The 22,188-nt window shown below is 44.9% G+C and overlaps 1 protein-coding gene and 1 non-coding gene across 2 annotated transcripts in view; one reads left to right on the forward strand and one right to left on the reverse strand.

The window, feature by feature from the left end:
• LOC131380755 (uncharacterized) overlaps positions 1-22,188 on the reverse strand; it is a 517,791-nt gene that overhangs the window by 466,172 nt on the left and 29,431 nt on the right. The gene's annotated exons all lie outside the window — the stretch shown is intronic.
• On the forward strand, positions 16,150-16,250 carry LOC116479816 (small nucleolar RNA U13). Its single transcript, XR_004251120.1, has one exon. It is a non-coding gene; the product is annotated as a small nucleolar RNA U13 (small nucleolar RNA).

Consider the following 22,188-nt stretch of genomic DNA (forward strand, 5'->3'; position numbering starts at 1 on the left):
CCCGGCCACCCATCGTCTGGGAAGTGAGGAGCGCCTCTGCCCGACCGCCCCGTCTGGGAAGTGAGGAGCGCCTCTGCCCGGCCACCCATTGTCTGGGAAGTGAGGAGCCCCTCTGCCCGGCCGCCCATCTTCTGGGAAGTGAGGAGCGCCTCTGCCCGGCCACCCATCGTCTGGGAAGTGAGGAGCGCCTCTGCCCAGCCACCTATCGTCTGGGAAGAAGTGAGGACCGTCTCTGCCTGGCCACCCCGTCTGGGAAGTGAGGAGCGTCTCTGCCTGGCCGCCCCGTCTGGGAAGTGAGGAGCGCCTCTGCCCGGCCGCTCCGTCTCGGAGGTCTACCATGGAGGCCAGAAGCAATGTGGGGGCTGGACGTGGTGGCTCACGCCTGTGGTCCCGGCACTCTGGGGGGCGAGGCGGGTTGATCACTTCGGGCTAGGAGTTCGAGACCAGTCTGGCCAACATGGCGAAACATGAAAAATACAACAGACAAACTAACCAACCAACTCAGTGACAACAAAACAGGTCTACCCTGGAGTCATACTCTAATTTTTTCTATTTTCCTCCCTTTCTGATCCTTTATCCCACTTTCTTTTTCTTCCTCTTCCTTCTCCCTCTTCTTTGTCAAATAGAGGATTGAGTTATTATCACTGATCCATATAAAGTCCCTCTCTCATTTATTTTAACTCCCACCCCCCATTTCTATTCCCCGACTTCCCATGTGCAACCTTCCTAATATGTTTGATACGCATTTTTGTTTGTATGTATTATTAGAAAATGTTTATTGTTTTTGTGTGCAAAAAATTAATAAAAAAAAAAAAAGAATACTCACCAGAGCCAACGCATCTGATTTGTAAGGAGTTGCAATTTGCTAAAAATTCATAACTGGGCTTATTGACTTGTGGGTGAAAGTGCAAAAGTCAGGCAAGGCGCGGTGGCTGGTGCCTGTAGTCCCGGCACTTTGGGAAGTTGAGTGGGTAGATCACTTGAGCTCGGGGGTTCGAGACCAGCCTGGGCAACATGATGAAACCCCATCTCTACCAAAAATGCAAAAAATTAGCTGGACATGATGGCACACGCCCGTAATCACAGCTACTCAGGGTACTGAGGCAAGAGGATCGCTTGAGCCCAGGAGGTCGAGGCTTCAGTGAGCCATGCTGGCGCCACTGCCCTCCAGCCTGGGCGACAGAGACTCCTGTCTCAAGAAAAAAAAAAAAAAAAGAAAGAAGGAAAGAAAGTGCAAAATGCAGCAGCACAAGAGAGAGTCAGGAACTTTCTGAAAGGAACTCTCTCTGGCAGCTGCTTCAATCTTCTTTCTCTAGAGGTAGTAAGAGAGGGCTGGAGATCTATTCATTATCTTTTAACAATGGACAAAGAGAAGCCTGTCTGCTGCATTAGTCATTGCTTGGAGGTCCCCGACTTCTGCTTCCACTACTGCTCTCTACCCCCAAAGTGACTTCTCTTTGATGCTATTTATAAAATGGAATGTGACCCTCCAGCTAGGCAGGGCTGGGGGCTTGGGGCGGCAGGGGGGGCATGAGTGAGATATTAAAGCCGTATTTCTGCTTGGGTCTGGTATGTGGCTTCTCAAGAGTACATGTGGCAATGAGAAAGTGGAATGATTGTTATTTGGGATATAGCTCTCTCGGGAGGAAAACTGAGCAACTTTCTTGAGAAGGAATAGTGAACATGTGAAGGTGTCCAATTTAGAAAAGGGGATGGGCTTCCTCTTTCTGGGAAAGACTCACCCCTGACTTGTGGATTACTAAGGAATGGAGTATTTCTGCCTCTAACTTGCTGTGCATCCTAAAGTGAGATCCTGTACTTCCTTCTACCTCAATTTCTCTCTTCATAATATTGAGGAAAAGTTACATAAATGCAGAGTTTCCTGCCTTGCTGACTGTGGCACTTAATCACACTAAATAGACATAAGTCGCATATCCATGCCATCCTGCCTTGACTGGTGTCTTCTGCTCAACTGGCCCTTGACCAACTTCAGCTGCCTTTGGTAGTTCAAGAATTGACAGTTTGAGGAGACATAAGAGCAATTGTAATAAACTGAGGGACCTCATTCAAACTCATTTGTTGCTAAAGACCATCTTAAAATTTCTGGTCACCTGGAGCAAACCATCAGCCAGCAACTCCCAGATCTCATCATATTTGATGTTGCTGTGAGAAGTGCCACTCCGCACTTCCATGATGGCTGGAGGCTAGGAATGTGCCAGGGAATATCTAAAGGGGTAGTGGATATTTGAAAATGCATTTGGGGGATCCGGGCCGGGCGCGATGGCTCATGCCTGTAATCCCAGCACTTTGGGAGGCCAAGGTGGGTGGATCATGAGGTCAGGAGTTCGAGACCAGCCTGGCCAACATGGTGAAACCCTGTCTCTACTAAAAATACAAAAATTAGCTGGGCATAGAGGCACGTGCCTGTAATCCCAGATACTCAGGAGGCTGAGGCAGGAGAATCGCTTGAACCCAGGAGGCGGAGGTTGCAGTGAGCCGAGATTGCGCCATTGCACTCCAGTCTGGCGACGGGGCGAGACTGTATCTCAAAAAAAAAAAAAAAAAGAAAAAGAAAAAGAAAAAGAAAATGCATTTGGGGGATCCTCAGAAAAAGCTGCTAACTACACCTAACGGCTGGCAACCAGCTGTGTTATCCACATTCTAGGGTTGAGTATCGTGACACAACCACAGTTTAAGAACATCTGGGCTGGGCACAGTGCCTCATGCCTGTTTTCCCAGCACTTTGGGAGGCCAAGGCAAAAGGATCACTTGAGTCTAGGAGTTGGAGACCAGCCTAGGCAATGTAGGGAGACTCCACCTCTACAAAAAATAAAAACAAATTAGCTGGGCATAGTGGCGCATGCCGTAGTCCCAGCTACTCGAGAGGCTGAGATGAGTTTGAAGACCAGCCTGGGCAACATAGTGAGATCAAGATGGGATCACAGGCTGTACCTGTCATCGCACCACAGCACTCCAGCCTGGGCAACAGAGCAAGACCCTGTTTCAAGAAAAAAAACAAGACCATTTGAATGATGCTTTTTATACCAGGACTGGAACTTGTGATGCTCAGTTGTCTACTTCTTTAACCTCCAAATTCCATAGCATAAACTCAGGAAAGTAGGTTTAACAAATGTTTGACATAGGCAGTAAATGGGCCAGTGTGGAGCACCACTTATTGAATAAGTGTGCCCAGGTTTGTGAGTGCATTAATGTACATTGCCTGATAACATTATATGCTATCTGGATTTAGCCAAAAATGAGGCTTTATTATAATCTCCTGTAATCCCCTTTTCAGGGCAAAGGCCATGTCTTACTCATTTTTGTATTCCCAGCACGTATAATAGTACAAGGCCTGGCCCAGAGTAGAGCCTCTCAACCCCTGATTAACTCCTAATCATCCTGCAGTTCATTCAGTCAAGTTTGAATGCTGATTGAGTACATATGTGTGCAAGGCAGTGTCCTGGGAACTGGGGGACAGCAGCACAGGACAGCGAGGTCCCTCCCTCAGGGCACTTGCAGCCTAGAGAAGCTTCACCTCCTGCAGGAAGGTTCCCTTTCCCCCCCATCCCTCCTGGATGCTCCCCGAAGACACTGCACCTATCCCAAAACCACACTTACTATATGGCACTATAATTACCTGTATGGATTTCATTAGTACAGGGCTGTGAATTATTAATCCTTGGAACCTCAGAGTCTAGAATGAAGCACAGTTCTCTGTAGATGCTACTCAAATGCTCATTAATCACTGAATCCACACCTCCCTTCTGGCTTCCAAGACAGGAGAAGGAGGCTCAGAGTGGAATATGCAATGCTGCTCTCTTGTCTTGTTCCTTGTGCTAACCAGCTGCTTCGTAACTGCCCACTTATTAACCTGGTTGCCCCACTAGAGTGTAAGTTCCCCAAGACCGAGGGCCATACCTTATTTACCGTTGTATCCCAACATGCAGCACAAGCAGGCGCTCCATAAATATTTGTTAGATCATTGAATAAACAAGTGAATTATGAATAAAATGAAAGAGGCTTAGATATAAAAATGATACCCAGTCATACTTATAATGATAGAACCCTAAAGAGTAAAATAAGACTATTCTGTTTTTGTTTTTGTTTTTGAGACAGGGTCTTGCTCTGCGGCCAGGCTGGAGTGCAGTGGCACGATCATGACTCATTTCAGCCTCAATCTCCTGGGCTCAGATGATCCTCTCATCTCAGCCTCCTTAGTAGCTGGGACTACAGACGTGCACTACCACACCCAGCAAATTAATTGTTTTGGTAGAGACGGGATCTCACTGTGTAGCCCAGGCTGGTCTTGAACTGCTGGGCTTAAGCCTCCTGCCTCTGATTCCCCAAATGCTAGGATTACAGGCATGAGCCACCAAGCCCAGTCTATTCTGATATTTCTAACCTGTTATTGGAGACCCATTAGGTTTGCTCCTTACTTAGAACAAAACCTAACTGGCCGGGCATGGTGGCTCATGCCTGTAATCCCAGCACTTTGGGAGGCAGAGGTGGGCAGATCACCTGAGGTTGGGAGTTTGAGACTAGCGTGACCAACAGGGAGAAACCCCATCTCTACTAAAAATACAAAATTAGCCTGGCATGGTGGCGCATGCCTGTAATCCCAGCTACTCCGGAGGCTGAGGCAGGAGAATCGCTTGAACCCACGAGGCAGAGATTGCGGTGAGCTGAGACGGCGCTATTGCACGCCAGCCTGGGCAACAGGAGCGAAACTCTGTCTCAAAACAAACAAACAAACAAACAAAAACTAACCCGAAGATAGACAGAAATCTGTCAACAGTTGAACTATTATGGTTTCTATTATCGGATCATGCAATGAAAACACTTTAACCCGCCGGGTACGGTGGCTCACGCCCGTAATCCCAGCGCTTTGGGAGGCCGAGGTGGGAGGATCACGAGGTCAGGAGATCGAGACCATCCTGGTTAACACGGTGAAACCCCGTCTCTACTAAAAATACAAAAAAATTAGCCAGGTGTTGTGGTGGGTGCCTGTAGTCCCAGCTGCTGGGGAGGCTGAGGCAGGAGAATCGCTTGAACCCGAGAGGCGGAGCTTGCAGTGAGCCGAGATCGCGCCACTGCACTCCAGCCTGGGCGACAGAGCGAGACTCCGTCTCAAAAAAAAAAAAACACTTTAACCCTTCTTCACTTAACCAATTCACTCAATTAATATAGGTCTCTGTTTCCTCTCTAAAACACACTGACCTGTCACTAGACACCCACTGAAGGGATGCAGCAGGAAGGGTCTTCATTTGCATGTCTGAGTGCTTCTGTTCCTACCTGCTGAACTGAATGCTTTCCAGTTACAGTGGAGATTGTGCCCACTCCCATTGATGTCCATTGTTATCATTTTACAATTTAATTAAATATTACATAACTGATGAAATAAGAATGCAAAACAAGAGTTATTTTTGTAAAAATTAAGTTGAATGTGGCCGGGCGCGGTGGCTCACGCTTGTAATCCCAGCACTTTGGGAGGCCGAGGCGGGCGGATCACGAGGTCAGGAGATCGAGACCATGGTGAAACCCCGTCTCTACTAAAAAAATACAAAAAATTAGCCGGGCGCGGTGGTGGGCGCCTGTAGTCCCAGCTACTCGGAGGCTGAGGCAGGAGAATGGCGTGAACCCGGGAGGCGGAGCTTGCAGTGAGCCGAGATTGCGCCACTGCACTCCAGCCCGGGCGACAGAGCGAGACTCTGTCTCAAAAAAAAAAAAAAAAAAAAAAAAAGTTGAATGTTTTGGGGAAAGTTGATAGAATAAATCATTAAAAATATTGTCATACAGATGCAAGCTAGTCGACTCTAAAAGTTTGGGGCAGAAAAGCCTACTAAGATTCTGCCCTCAAAACCAGAAAATGTAAGCCGGGCACGGTGGCTCATGCCTGTAATCCCAGCACTTTGGGAGGCCAAGGTGGGCAGATCACTTGAGGTCAGGAGTTCGAGACCGGCCTGGCCAACATGGCAAAAACCCATCTCTACTAAAAATACAAAAATTAGCTGGGCGTGGTGGTGGGCACCTTTAATCCTAGCTACTTGGGAGGCTGAAGTGGGAGAGTCGTGCGAACCTGAGAGGCAGAGTTTCCAGTGAGCTCCAGTGTAGGTGATAAAGTGAGACTCAGTCTCAAAAAATAAATAAATAAATAAATAAGTTTTTGAAAATTGGGAAATGTGGATAATATTTTATGAAAATAGTTTGTGCAAAAAAAGACAGAGTCAAACCTGAATCAGCAGCTCCATCTTGAAAGGAAAAGCCTTGAGGCCTAAACCAAAAATAGACAAATGAACCTATAGTATATGCTGTGAACTGTATAAAAATATTTAAGGCTTATAGGTATCATATCAAATCTTTTTTTTTTTTTTTTTGTCTCACTCTGTCACCCAGGCTGGAGTACAGTGGCACAATATCAGCTCACTGCAACCTCCACATCTTGGGCCCAAGTGATCCTCCCACCACAGCCTCCTGAGTAGCTGGGACTACAGGCATGCACCACCATGCCCAGCTAATTGTGTGTGTGTGTGTGTGTGTGTGTGTGTATGTGTGTGTGTGTGTCTGTGTAGAGATGGGGGTTTCACCATGTTGTTCAGGCTGGTCTCGAACTTCTGGACTGAAGCAATCCTCCAGCCCGGCCTCCCAAAGTGCTGGAATTACAGGCATGAGCCACTGTGCCTGGCCTGTCATATCATTATTTGTGATTATAAACACTTCCAGAGTTTTTTTCAGTTTACTAATTTACTGGTTCCTGATCTATGGATCTGGCAGATTTTCTACTGTACGTTGGATTATTCAAAGGCTCTATCTGAAAATGGTCCAGATCTGTCTCTCTTTGTCCTTTCTCTCTCTCCAGGAAGGTCCCTGTAATTCCATCCTCCTGGCCCGCTACCCTACTAATTAGAGTGATATGGGATGGCCATAGCTACGTTTCCATCTTGCCATTTTCTCTAACGTCACATCCTGAATAAGGTAGGAGAGTCTAACCAACTGTAAGGCATTTAGATATCCATCATCATATCTTTCTAAAAGGAAATTTTACTTTAACATTACAGTGAAAACAAGAAACTCTTTTCTGAAACAGAAGCCCTCTCTAGAGAGCCTATTTTCAGAATGGTAAAATGGGGAACTAACTTTAGTTAAGTATCCTCTGAGAGCAGATGCTTTCATATCTAATTTTCTGTAATCTTTGCAAACATTCTGTGAGTTCAAAATCACTGGCCCCATTTTATAGATGAGGAAACTGAGCCCCAGAGAGGTTAAGAAAGGTCACACACAGCCAGTACTAGAGAGGTGGTATGTGACCCATTGTGAGCCAATATACTTCCCAAGTCACCAGATTACATCTGATGATTTGCCCCAAATGTGACATCCCAGTTTTTCAGAAGTAAAGTAGTATGGTGGCTATATATTATGTTTCTTAAGTTCCAGCTACTTCAAAGGGATTGCCTTTGTTTCATTATTGGCCTGTGTCCAAACTGAGCAGCTCCCCTGCCCTCCTTCGACACTGGCTGAGGTTGCTGAGGCCCTATAAAAAACCCTTGTGCTACGCTATGCTATGCTATGCTATTCTATGCTATGCTATGCTATGCTATGCTATGCTATGCTATGCTATGCTATGCTATGCTATGCTATGCTATGCTATGCTATGCTCTAGTTATTCTAGAAATTCTCCAGGCTATCCCCCACCCCTCTACTTTCAACTCTCTCTCTCTTTCTGTCTCTCTTTGTCCTTTCTCTCTCTATTATGGGTTAGTTTCTCCCCAAAAGATATTGAAATCCTGTTACTATGACCTTATTTGGAAATAGGTCCTTGCAAGTGATCATGTTAAAATGGGTCCTGGCCAGGTGTAGTGGCTCACGCCTATAATCCCAGCACTTTGGGAGGCCAAGGTTGATGGATCACTTGAGGTCAAGAGTTTGAGACCAGCCTGGCCAACATGATGAAATGCCTTCTCTACTAAAAACACACAAATTAGCCAGGCGCGGTGGCACATGCCTGTAATCCTAGCTACACGGGAGGCTGAGGTAAGAGGACAGCTTGAGCCTGGGAAGCAGAGGTTGCAGTGAGCCAAGATCACGCCATTGCACTCCAGCCTGGGTGACAGAGTAAGACCCTGTCTCAAAGAGATAGACAAGAGGGAAGATGATGTCAGGACACAGGGAGGGAGGATGCCACCTACAAGCCAAAGATACCAGAAGCCAGGATGGAAGCAAGGAAGATATTCTCCCTCACAGCCCTTAAAAGGAAACAACCTCTGCAGACACCTCAATTTTGTACTTTTTTTTTTTTTTTTTGAGATGGAGTCTCGCTCTATCGCCCAGGCTGGAGTGCACTGGGGCGATCTTGGCTTACTGCAACCTCCACCTCCCGGGTTCAAGCGATTCTCCTGCCTCAGCCTCCTGAGTAGCTGAGATTACAGGCACGCACCACCAGGCCCTGCTAATTTTTTATATTTTTAATAGACACGGGGTTTCATCATGTTGGCCAGGCTGGTTTTGAACTCCTGAACTCAAGTGATCCACCTGCCTCGGCATTCCAAAGTGTTAGGATTACAGGTGTGAGCCACCGCGCCCAGCCAGGGAAGAGCACTTTAATGAATTTAATTTTCTCGGGAATCCCCAAATTTAATTGTGCTCTTATCAGTAATGTTCATTTTGTTAATGTAAAAGAAATATATATACCCTGAAGAAAATATAGAAATTAGAGGAACTATAAAGAGTAAAAGGTCAGGCGAGGTGGCTCACACCTGTAATCCCAGAACTTTGGGAGGCCAAGGCAGGCAGATCATCTGAGGTCAGGAGTTCAAGACCAGCCTGGCCAACATGGCAAAACCCTGTCTCTACTAAAAATACAAAAATTAGCTAGGTGTGCTGGCACATGCCTATAAGCACAGTTACTCGGGAAGCTAAAGTAGGAGAATCGCTTGAACCCAGGGGTTGTAGGTTGTAGTGAGCTGGGATCACACCACTGTACTCCAGCCTGGGCTACAGAGCGAGACTTCATCTCAAAAAGAAATAAAATAAAATAAAATAAGAGAGTAAAATTTAATGACAGTAAATCAATCATGTAGCGAGAACCATTGTGAATATTCTGGAGTATTTCCTTCTTGTCTTTTTTTCTATAAGCACACACACACACACACATACACACACATAAATTCATATACTCAGCACCCTCTGCAGTGTCTGAAACATCTGTGTGCTCAATAAAGTTCAAAGAATAAATGAATGAAGAAAATTTTATTTTTACACAGTCAAACTTACATACTGTAGGAAATTCATTTTTAAAAATCTTACTCAACACATTATGTGTATTTTTCTATGTATTACATAGATTTTTAAAACATTTTTTATGAAAGCATAAGTGCTACAGAATAATGCTGACCTAAACGAACATCCAGTACATAACCCTACATTTGTATCTCTGAAGATTCCCTTAGGCTAAATTCTTTTTTTTTTTTTTTTTTTTTGGTGAGATGGAGATTTACTTTTGTTGCCCAGGCTGGAGTGCAATGGCACGATCTCAGCTCACAGCAACCTCCACCTCCCAGGTTCAAGTGATTCTCCTGTCTCAGCCTCCCGAGTAGCTGGGATTACAGGCACATGCTGCCATGCCTGGCTAATTTTGTATTTTTAGTAGAGATGGGATTTCACCGTGTTGCCCAGGCTGATCTCGAACTCCTGACCTCAGGTGATCCGCTCGCCTCTGCCTCCCAAAGTGCTGGGATTACAGGCATGAGCCACCGCGCCTGGCCAACCCTTAGGCTAAATTCTTAGCCATGAAATTAATAGGTGAAAAAGAATAAACTATTTAGGGTCCTTGGTGTCATTCAATGTTCACAAACGTCCTGAATTGAAGTGATACTTCACATGAAAACCCAAGCAAGCCTGTGCAAGCTCCCTGGCAGCCCATAGGCACAGATTCTCCATCTGTGGGGTGATCCTCTTATATAGACTGCAGCTCCCTTATCACCTCAGACCAGGGATAACCCTCCTTCTCCAGCATCTTTAGGTCATCCCTGGAACTACCTGAGCTGGATTAAGCTCCAGCTCAGGTGCCCTGTTCCTCCACAAAGGCTCAAAGGAGAGATCTAACTTTTGGTGTTACATTCCATTTATTTATTTATTTATTTATCAATCAATTTATTTTTCTTTTTGAGATGAAGTCTTGCTCTGTTGCCCAGGCTGGAGTACAACGGCGTGATCTCAGCTCACTGCCACCTCTGCCTCCCGGGTTCAACCGATTGTCCTGCCTCAGCCTCCCGAGTAGCTAGGATTACAGGCGCTCACCACCATGCCCAACTAATTTTTGTATTTTTAGTAGAAATGAGGTTTCATCATGTTGGCCAGGCTAGTCTTGAACTCCTGACCTCAGGTGATCCACCCGCCTCAGCTTCCCAAAGTGTTAGGATTATAGGCATAAGCCACTGTGCCTGGCCTTGCATTCCATTTAATTCTCACTTCAGCATGTCTTTAATATCTTTCTACTTTCTCTAGCCATATCTATTCCAAAGAAGTTCTGTGTCACGAGCTATTTCTTTTTTTATTAGTTTTTTTCATATTGTGTGCAGTGTGAGATGGAATTTATGTGGGTGGCTTTGTCCTTCCTTGAAACATAACTTGTACCAAAAATAACGTCATTTGAATTGTGTGTCTTTGGTAACAACGTGACATATGCCACCGCAAGTACATTCATCCAATATGTGCATGTTACAGGGCTATGCACTGCAAAGTCTTGTTTGCTTGTTTGTTTGTTTTTTGAGATAGAGTCTCGCTCTGTTGCCAGGCTGGAGTGCAGTGGCGCAATCTCGGCTCACTGCAACCTCCGCCTCCCGGGTTCACGCCATTCTCCTGCCTCAGCCTCCTTAGTAGCTGGGACTACAGGTGTCCACCACCACGCCTGGCTAATTTTTGTATTTTTAGTAGAGATGGGGTTTCACCATATTGACCAGGCTGGTCTCAAACTCCTGACCTTGTGGTCTGCTTGCCTTGGCCTCCCAAAGTGCTGGGATTACAGGCGCGAGCCACTGTGCCCAGCTTGTTTGTTTTTCAATAACTAAAACTCTGCCTTTCAGAATTCAGATTCACCATATAACATCTTCACCCAAATGTTACTCCCCTGGAAGCCTTTCCTGACCATCCTTTTTCCGTTTGCAACGACCTTTCCTCCTATGCTTAATTCTTTTCATAGCAGTTATCACCACCTCATCTACTATATATTTTACTCATTTGTCTTGCTAACTATTTGTCTCACCCACTAGAAGCATAAGCATGACAGAACCGTTCATTCATTCATTCACTGTGTATGTAGTGAACACCTACAGGTGCCCAGGAATGTGCTAAGCATGAGAGTATGGCTGCTTTCCAGCAGCTTACAATTAGAAATACCAAACAGCTAAACAAAGATCAGAGTGTAATCTTTTTTTTTTTTTTTTTTTTTTTTTGACACAGGGTCTTTTTCTGTTGCCTAGGCTGGAATGCAGTGGCACAATCTCGGCTCACTGCAGCTTCAACCTTTCAAGCTCAAGTGATCCTCCCACTTCAGCCTCCCAAATAGATGGAACCACAGGGACGCGTCACTACACCTGGCTAATTGTTTATTTTTTAGTAGAGATGAAGTCTCACTATGTTGCCCAGGCTGGTCTTGAACTCCTGGGCTCAAGGGATCCGCTCACCTTGGCCTCCCAAAGTGCTGGGATTACAGGTGTGAGCCACTGCGCCTGGCCTCGGAGTGTAATCTTTAAACACTAAAATAAGTGGGGCAGGCCAAGTTAGGTTTCCAGAGGAAGAGAAGAGCTCAAACTGTCTCAAATGAGGGTCAAGCTATAGGAAGTAGGTGAGAGTTAAAGGCAGGTCAGAACTTGATGGAGGAATTTGAGGTAGAAACATTTGGCTCATCTCATAAACAGGGCAGATTTGTGAGCAGGAGAATGGCATGATAAAAATGATTTATTTAGATTAAGCCAAAGTGAATCACACCTGTAATCCCAGCACTTTGGAAGGCCGAGGCAAGCAGATCAATGGAGGCCAGGAGTTTGAGACAAGCCTGGCCAACATGGTGAAAACTCATTTCTACCAAAAATACAAAAATTAGCTGGGCGTGGTGGCACGTTCCTGTAATCCCAGCTACTTGGGAGGCTGAGGCAGGAGAATCGCTTGAACCCGGGAGGCAGAGGTTGCAGTGAGCCAAGATCGTGCCACTGCACTCTAGCCTGGGCAACAGAGCAAAACTCTGTCTCAAAACAAACAAACAAAAAAAAAGAGAATGGGTGAAACTAGTCCGAGAGTCAATTTGGCCCTGAGATGGGGAGACACTAAAGGAAAGTGATAAATAAGAACGGACAAAGAAGGTGGAGGCTGGCACTCAGTCAAAACACATTCACCTCAAAGCAGGCAATTCTCAGAATAAGATGTTTAAGATCAACCGTTAAAGAGGGCCTCGTTAGTGGGTTACAGGAGACTGAGTTTTGCTGCCGGAATTGGGAGAGAAGGAGTGAGAGATACAAAAATGCAGAGAGTAAAGTCAGCTCGGTTATTCTATGCAAAGTTAAACCCATTTAAAGAGCCCAGATGAAGAGGAAAAAAAAAATGAGAGGAGGGGATAAAATGAGAATCGCTATTTTAGACAAATCCCATATGGGTTATACTCTTAATTTACTTAAGCCAGATGGCTAGGCTGGGGACCGACTAATTTATTACCATCCTGCAATTCAGAGCCAGAGCCTTCCTTAGGTTCCTAAGCAACTCTGATGGGGAAATGTCAGATTGCATGAAATTTCCTGATTAGGTCACGTGACCCAAGCACAGCCCACTGAAAATGATTCGAATCCTCCAAATCGCATGTTCCAGATCACAGCTGTCAGCTCTGCCCTCTCCTGCTTGTGGCAGATGCACGGGCCTTCCCCTCTTTGCAGTCAGTATGGTGGCAGTTCTAGGAATAAGAAACACCAAAATAAAGGGTGGGGGAGGACTAAGAAAAAAACTTTAGAATTTGGCATTTCAGATTCTCCCTTTGTACCGTGTACTTCCCAAAATTTTCTATAAAAGAAGGAAAGTAGCAAAATGTTTTTAAAAGGAGCATTTAAACTACTGTGGTAATTAAGCAGCAATCTCTGAGTCAGCAAATTCCATCCAGCAAACTGAGTAACATTTGAGATAATATGAGAGGATTAAAAAAGTAGGGACACTAGCCGGGTGCAGCGGCTGAGGCTGGTAATCTCACCACTTTGAGAAGCTGAGGAAGGAGGATTGCTTGAGCCCAGGAGTTTGAGACCAGCCTGGGCAATATGGCAAAACCCTATCTCTACAAAAAAAATACAAAAAATTAGCTAGGCGTTGTGGTGTGCACCTGTAGTCCTAGCTACTCAGGAGGCTGAGGTAGAAGGATCATTTGAGCCCAGGAGGTTGAGGCTGCAGTGAGCCAAGATCACACCACTGCATTCCAGCCTGGCCAACATGGTGATACCCCATCTCTACTAAAACTACAAAAATTAGCTGGGTGTGGTGGCAGGCGCCTGTAATCCCCGCTACTCGGGAGGCTGAGGCAGGAAAATCGGTTGAACCCGGGAGGCAGAGGTTGCAGTGAGCCAAGATCGCTCCATTGCTCTCCAGCCTGGGCAACAAGAGCAAAACACCTTCTCAACAAAAAATTTAAAAAAAAAATTGGGAAAAAATAAGCAGCTAGGCTGGTTTATGATCTGAAGAGGAAACCATAACGATATAACAAAAGCAACAATGAAAATGTTTTAAGATGGAGTCATTATGTACCAAGCCATGTAGAAACTATTGTTTCCCGCATTTTATATTATGGGTGAGAAAACTGAGGATTTCTAAAGGACTTAAGTTAGGTCTCATCGCTAGTAAGTACCACTGTTAGGGATCAATTCTATTCATCCGTCAGAGAGTAAGAAAATGATTGGCCAGAAAAAGTGATGGGCAGGCCGGGCATGGTGGCTCACACCTGTAATCCCAGCACTTTGGGAGGCCGAGGTGGGTAGATCACCTGAGGTCAGGAGTTCAAGACCAGCCTGGTCAACATGACAAGCCCCGTCTCTACTAAAAATACAAAAATTAGCCAGACATGGTGGTGGGCACCTGTAATCCCAGCTACTCAGGAGGCTGAGGCAGAAGAATCGCTTGGACCCGGGAGGCGGAGGCTGCAGTGAGTCAAGATCACGCCACTGCACTCCAGCCTGGGCAACTCTGTCTCAAAAAAAAAAAAAAAAAGTGAAGGGCAGCAGGCTGCAAATGCCAAAATGAGAGCATAACTAGTAGTTCCTGGGGCCTGTCTATGAGCAGAGGTGGCTAGAAAGCTAATAGAACAGTGACTGCCAAATGCGGAATGGAGCATGTGCCAAATTCAACAGGGATTGAATCCTGGAACAGAAAAAGGATATTAGTGAAATCTGAATAAAGTCTGGGGTTTAGTTAATAGTAATGTACCAATGTTGACTTCTTGGTGGTCACAAATGTACCATTGTCATGTGAGATGTGGGTAAGGGACACAGGGGAACTCTCTGTACTCTCCTGCAACTTTTCTGTAAATCTAAAATTATTCTAAAATTAAAAGTTTTAAATAAATTTAAATGAAATTAAAAGTTTATTTTTAAATTATTTAAGAAAAGAGAGTATTGGTGACATGTTTACAAATATTCTTCAGAAGAGTAACATTTTAAATGGCAATGGCGAGAGTAACGCTGCATTTTTGTGGCCAGTCATATTTCTTGGCAGATGAGATGACTAATGACAATCACAAGGTCTAACATTATTGAATGCCTATAATATTTCAGCTTCTGCCCTAAGGATGTTACATGAATGCCCACGTCATCTTCAAGATTATTTTCCCAATTTACAGATGAGAAAAGTTCTTAGAATAGTGCCTGGAATCTGGCAGGTGCTCAAAATTAGATCTTTTTTGTTTTTTTTAACAGAGGCTAAGAAATGTACCCAGCTTTTGAACAAGAGTCACAATTCAAGTCCAAACCCTAAAAGGTTTTTTTTTTTCCTTGTGATGGAGTCTTGCTCTGTCACCCAGGCTGGAGTGCAATGACATGATCTCAGCTCCCTGCAACCTCTGCCTCCTAGGTTCAAGTGATTCTCCAACCTCAGCCTCCTGAGTAGCTGGAACTACAGGCGCCCGCCACCACACCCAGCTAACTTTTATATTTGTATCTTTTAGTAGAGATGGGGTTTCACCATGTTGGCCAGGCTGGTCTCAATCTCCTGACCTCAAGTGATCCGCCCACCTTGTCCTCCCAAATTCCTGGGATTACAGGTGTGAGCCACCAAGCCCAGTCCCTTCAAGGCTTTTAAATCTCAGCCTTGCCACTTACTAACTCTATGACCTTGGGCAAGTTTCAAAGCCAAAACAAAGCTAACTGATATCATAGAATGGATTTTAAAAGTATGTTGAAAGTTGCATAATATCAACCTAAATTTACAAACAGACAAATTATTTATGAAATATTTCAAAATTGTCAAATTGAATAACTGGAAAATAATCAGGCTGTATAGTTCTGCATCGAAATCAATAAAAATAGGGCTCAAAATAACAGTTCTGAAGAATCCTTGGGCACACCTCTGGATATAAGAACCAAACAAGAGACAACTAAGGAAATTGTTAACTCCTGGTAACTACCAGAGCCTCGAGGAAAAACGTGTTTTTAGCTCTCCTCTGGGGTCAAATGACTATAGCTCACTGGGTCAGACAGGGTCCATGATGAGATTTTCTCAAGAGGGGAAGGTGGTAAGGGCAAATTATAAAGATACACCTTCTGGCTGGGTGCAGTGGCTCACTCCTGTAATCCCAACACTTTGGGAGGCCAAGGGAGGCAGATCACTTGAGGTCAGGAGTTCAAAACCAGCCTGGCCAACATGGTGAAACCCCCTCTCTACTAAACCATATATAAATATAAAAATTAGCCAGGCATGGTGGCACATGCCTGTGATCCCAGCTACTCAGGAGGCTGAGGCGAGAGAACTGCTTGAACCCGGGAAGCAGAGGTTGCAGTGAGCCGAGATCATGCCACTGCACTCCAGCCTGGGCAACAGAACATAACTTTGCCTCAAAAAATTAAATAAAATAAAGATAGGCCTTCTGATGACTAACGCCCAGTCATCTCTACTAAAAACTAAAAAAATAAAAAAATCCTTTCGTAGTTCATGAGCATGATGATTGTGTTCACACGCATGTTTGAAACGTACCACCACAAATCTTGTTACAATGTTGGTACATTACCTGCCTGGCATGAAAAAAAAAAGAGTGAGAGAGAAATCCCTGAGTCACACCTCTGTTCACACATCTGTTCATTTTAAACTAGATCTTGGCCTCAACTGTTACAGCAAAAGGGAGGTCACAGCAGAAAAACTAAAGTTTTTTTGGCTTCCAGGTAGGCAGGAATCCAGATTCAAGCAATATAAAGACTATTGAGGGAGGGTTTCAAGAACTAACTTTAGAGGCCTACCACATCGTTAGCCGTACCCATCCCTGCCAACCTAGGTACAAAGATGGGGGTGCTGAAATCCAATTCACACGTTGCTGATACAAAGCTGCTTAGAGCCTGAGAAGGGTGACGCCCTCTTCCAGTACATCTGCCCAGACCTCCAGCCATTCTAATTAACACAAAAGCAAGAAACATGCCTCACCCTTCCCCATCCCCATACCCCCCAAAATGTGACACCCTTGCACATCTTGATCAAAAATAGATTGCGTAAACAATAACAAAACCCTAAGCCTGGAGTCGCATATTTATTTTTTTTAACAAATACTTGTTCAGCCCCTGCCGAGACCAGCTTGGTCGGGGAGACCCTAACCCAGCAGCACTAGAGGAATTAAAGACACACACAGAAATATAGAGGTGTAAAGTGGGAAATCAGGGGTCTCACAGCCTTCAGAGCTGAGAGCCCTGAACAGATTTACCCACATATTTATTAACAGCAAACCAGTCATTAGCATTGTTTCTATAGATATTCGATTAACTAAAAGTATCCCTTATGGGAAACGGGATTAACTGTAAGTATCCCTTATGGGAAACGAAGGGATGGGCCTAATTAAAGGAATAGGTTGGGCTAGTTAACTGCAGCAGGGGCATGTCCTTAAGGCACAGATTGCTTGTGCTATTGTCTGTGGCTTAAGAATGCCTTTAAGCTGGCTTGGCGCGGTGGCTCACACCTGTAATCCCAGCACTTTGGGAGGCCGAGGCGGGTGGATCACGAGGTCAGGAGATGGAGACCATCCTGGCTAACACAGTGAAACCCTGTCTCTACTAAAAATACAAAAAAATTAGCCGGGCGAGGTGGCGGGCGCCTGTAGTCCCAGCTACTCGGGAGCCTGAGGCAGGAGAATGGCGTGAACCCGAGAGGCAGAGGTTGCAGTGAGCCGAGATCGCGCCACTGCACTCCAGCCTGGGCGACAGAGCAAGACTCTGTCTCAAAAAAAAAAAAAAAAAAAGAATGCCTTTAAGCAGTTTTCCACCCTGGGCGGGCCAGGTGTTCCTTGCCATCATTCCAGTAAACCCACAACCTTCCAGCGCTGGCGTTATGGCCATCATGAACATGTCACAGTGCTGCAGAGATTTTTGTTTATGGCCAGTTTGGGGCCAGTTTATGGCCAGATTTTGGGGGGCTTGTCCCCAACAAGCCCCTACTCTGTGCCCTGGCCCATTTTCTTCTCCATGGATCCCTGGGGCTGCCTTTAATCTCCCTATTCCACCCTTGCTTGCCCTGCAGGTCTCCAGTTCATAATCTATTTACTGTTCCTTCTCCAGGGCCCCACCTTCTGGCGTGCAGATCTGCCATCCCTTTTCTCCAGCATGGATTAGTTCTACAGTCCTCTCTGCCCCAGGCTTTGCCTCTTTTCTCCTGGCTTAATTTCATCACCCTTAATCTCTTCATTGTTCAGCCCTTCTTGCAGCTCTTTCCCAGTCTCCTGCCACTAATATCTGATCTCAACCAACCCACACAACAGCCCCTGAATACAGCAAATGGGGCTGAAAGAATGTAATTCATTTGCCTGTGCTAATCCCACGAGTGAGTGGTCCCATTCAACAAATTCTGTAAATTAGTAATGGTAACAATAATAGCTGGCACTTGAAATTGAGCTGATGGACAGGTTGCAGTTATTAGTAACGATGAAGTCTAAGGATTGACTTTGGGTGTGAGTGGCATGAGGCATGGAAGGATGCAAGGCCATTTGAAGAGGGGAAGCCTAAGAACACTAAGACTGATACTGTATTGAAGAAAAATCATGTGTAAGGATAAAACAATCATCAAGAAGGATGACAGAAACCACGTGGGTGAGAGGAAGCTTGAAGGAATGAGGGCGTGTGTGGGAAGGAGGAGGCGTTAGAGGACCGCAACACAGTGGGGTCAAGTTTGATGATGTGACAGTCAGAGGTGGTAGTGGGAGCTACGGAATGGGAGGGAAAATGGCCTGGACGCAGGAACGAGAACCCTCACCCCATTTGCAGGCCTGTGGTCTGAGGAGTGCGGGAGAGAAAACGGCCATCAACAGCAAGGGGAACAGTGTGCTCAAGAGAACCAGGTCTAGCAAGCAGGCAAACAGAGCATTCAGAGAAGTGAGGAAGTGAAGTTTTTGAAAGAATACAGCTGAGGTCCCTGTGGAAGAGTTGCAGTAGTTGGGTAGTGGGTGGGTGTGGTGGCTGACGCCGATAAGGCCAGCACTTTGGGAGGCTGAGGAAGGCGGATCAAATGAGGTCAGGAGTTCGAGACCAGCCTGGCCAACATAGTGAAACCACGTCTCTACTAAAAACGCAAAAATTAGAGGGGCGTGGTGGTGCGCACCTGTAGTCCCAGCTACTCGGGAGACTGAAGCAGGAGAATCATTTGAACATGAGAGGCGGAGGTTGCAGTGATCCGAGATCACGCCACTGCACTCTAGCCTGGGTGACAGAGCAAGATTTTGTCTCAAAAAAATAAAAATTAAAAAAGTTTTTTTAAAAAAGAAGAAGTTGGAGAAGGGTAAGACATGGGATCAGAAAAGGGGATATCCAAGGCCATGTGGATATCAGAGTGTAAAGGATGAGCGATGACCTGGGAGACTGGGCTGACATAAAGAGGGAGGAACAGGAAGGACATGATGGGATTAGTCTCAGGATCCCAGAGCAGATTGCAGTGGCACGGCTGTGAGTGCGGGGGGCAGGATAGTAAGGGTTGTCAGGAACATGAGTTCTTGCCCACTGCAAATTAATAATCTGTTGGGGGAGCCCCATAAACATGACAGAACCATACATCCCAGATGCCTTTGGAAATTGCAGATATGGAAACCTACAGGAGAGGGACCCAAATCCAACATGGAGGGTCATAAAAAACTTCGAGGGAGAGAGAGAGAATAACAGAATTCCATAAAATGATTGCAACCACTAGAAAAAGAAAATTTTTTTTTTTTGAGATGGAGTCTCACTCTGTCACCCAGGCTGGAGTGCAGTGGCATGATCTTGGCTCACTGCAACCTCCACCTCCCGGGTTCAAGCGATTCTCCTGCCTCAGCCTCCCAAGTAGCTGGGACTGCAGGCATGTGCCACCAAGCCTGCCTATTTTTTTTTTATTTTTGTATTTTTAGTAGAGACAGGGTTTCACCATATTGGCCAGGCTGCTCTCAGACTCCTGACCTCGTGATCCGCCGGCCTCGGCCTCCCAAAGTGCTGAGATTACAGGTGTGAGCTACCGCGCCCGGCTGGAAAATAATTGAGATGCTTCTCCTATGGCAATGAGTCTTTGTATAAATGAACCATAAGTTGAAAAAAGTTGTATAATATTTTATATTCACATTATTTGAATAGTCTTTAGTCTTGTCAGAGTGAAATGTATTGCATTTGGCTAGAGAACTTTGCAAGATTTACACAGCACAAGGTGAGTATATTACCTTTAATGTAAGTTGTAAAATTCTAAATAGATGTAGGTTAGAGATTTTCTGAGTCTAAGATTCTAATTCTTTCCCTATCCCTTTATTACCTGAAATCTCTGAAATTGCCTCCAGTATTTGGGGTGATGGCTAGAGATGGAAAATTAAATTGATGGAACCTTCCCTGACTCCCTTATCTAAATTAGCTAAACTACCTTTATATCAACATGTGTTGATTGCCTGAATGTATCTCATATAATCCTCATAACAACCAGCAAAGTAATAATTTCTATTTTATAAACAAGAAATCTAATGTTCAGAGAACCAAGATAAGCTGCTCCCACCGCTAGTGAACAGCTGAAGCGGGACTCATGATTGTCTGTTAACTGCCCTTTCCTGTAGACCATAATGCAGTCACATTTTCAGCGTTAACATACAAAAAAAAAAAAAAAAAAAATGCTATTGTGTTGTCCATGCTAGATAGTAATTCACTTACCTCTTCTAGTAGTTTCAAGGGAGAATACTAGTTGATTAAACCTTAAAGCCTTTTATATGGTCATTGATAACATAAAACAAATTAAAATAGAATGTGGAAGAATCCCCCTAGGGAATTCTAAAGATTACAAGCTAGTTTTCCAAGAGGAAATTGGCTGTGTTTAGTAGACGCAATAGATTGGAGAGAGACTGATAGATTTGGACAGCCAGAAAGTCCAAATGGGACCGCTCATTATATCATAACCAGACAGGTAGTGTTGAAAGCGGGCTCAATCTACAGAGCATCCTCATTTCATTTTATTTTATTTTGAGACAGGGTCTCACTCTGTCACCCAGACTGGAATGCAGTGGTTCAATCATGGCTCACTGCAGCCTCAACCTCCTGGGCTCAAGCAATCCTCCCACCACAGCCTCCCAAGTAGCTGGCCCTCATTTTTAAAGACAAACAAAAAAGGCATCTGTCAACCCACGTAGATGGACTACTATTCAAATGTAGAGCATTTACTCACCTTAAAACAAATCTGGCCGGGCGCGGTGGCTCACGCCTGTAATCCCAGCACTTTGGGAGGCCGAGGCGGGCAGATCATGAGGTCAGGAGATCAAGACTATCCTGGCTAACATGGGGAAACCCCATCTCTACTAAAAATACAAAAAAAATTAGCCGGGCGTGGTGGTGGGCGTCTGTATTCCCAGCTACTCGGGAGGCTGAGGCAGGAGAACGCGTGAACCCGGGAGGCGGAGTTTGCAGTGAGCTGAAATCGCGCCACTGCACTCCAGCCTGGGCGACAGAGCAAGACTCCGTCTCAAAAAAAAAAAAAACAACAACAACAAATCTGTGGCTGGTTGCAGTGGCTCACACCTGTGATCCCAGCACATAGGGAGGCTGTGGCAGGAAGATTGCCCAGGAGTTCAAGACCAACCTGAGCAACAAAGAGAGACACAAACTCTACAGAACATAAAAAATCAGCCAGGCATGGTAGTGCACTCCTGCAGTCCCAGCTACTCAGGAGGCTGAGGTGGGAGGATTGCTTTGGCCCATGAAGTCGAGGCTGCAGTGAGCGGTGATTATACCACTGCACCCCCAGGGCAACACTTTCTCAAAAAGTGAGACCCTTTCTCAAAAAGAAGAGAAAAAAAAGGAAAAGAAAAGAAAAAGAAATGGATTTGGATTCAGGATCAGAATCCTGGGTTTATCATTATCAGCTGTGCAACCTTGGGTTACTTAACCTTGGGTTCCTCATTACCTTACCTATAAATTGGGTATAATATTGGCACTCACCTCACAGGGGTGCTGTAAGAATTAAATGGATTAATGTTTGTAAAGTTCTTAGCATAGGCCTGGCTCATAGTAAACCTTTCATAAATGTTCACTATTATAATTATCCCTGGTTCTTAGACTTTTTTTTTTCTTTTTTCTTTGTTTCTTTTTTTTTTTTTTTTTTTTTTGAGACAGGCTCTTGCTATGTTGCCCAGGCTGGTCTTAAATTCCTGGGCTCAAGCAATACTCCTGCCTCTCGGCCTCCCAATGTACTGGGATTACAGGTTTGAGCCACCTCACCTAGCTGTTTCTTAGACTTTCAAACTTCCAAAATCAGTGTTTAAAAGAAGAATTAGGAAATCAATATGGGTTTGTCTTCTTTGCTTTTTGTTTTTTTTTTAACTTTTCCCAAATCAAAACAGTTTTTAAAAGCCAGTACTTTCTATAATAACCAATATTTCATAGAAAAAAATAATATTTTAATAACACAAAATTTAGGCAGAAGATAATGTCAAAATAAATGACTTCTATTATTACCTTTAGCTTTGAGAGAAACTTAAAATTTTTTTTT

Source organism: Hylobates moloch, unplaced genomic scaffold, assembly GCF_009828535.3.
Source record: "Hylobates moloch isolate HMO894 unplaced genomic scaffold, HMol_V3 SCAFFOLD_12, whole genome shotgun sequence".
Classification (NCBI taxonomy): domain Eukaryota; kingdom Metazoa; phylum Chordata; class Mammalia; order Primates; family Hylobatidae; genus Hylobates; species Hylobates moloch.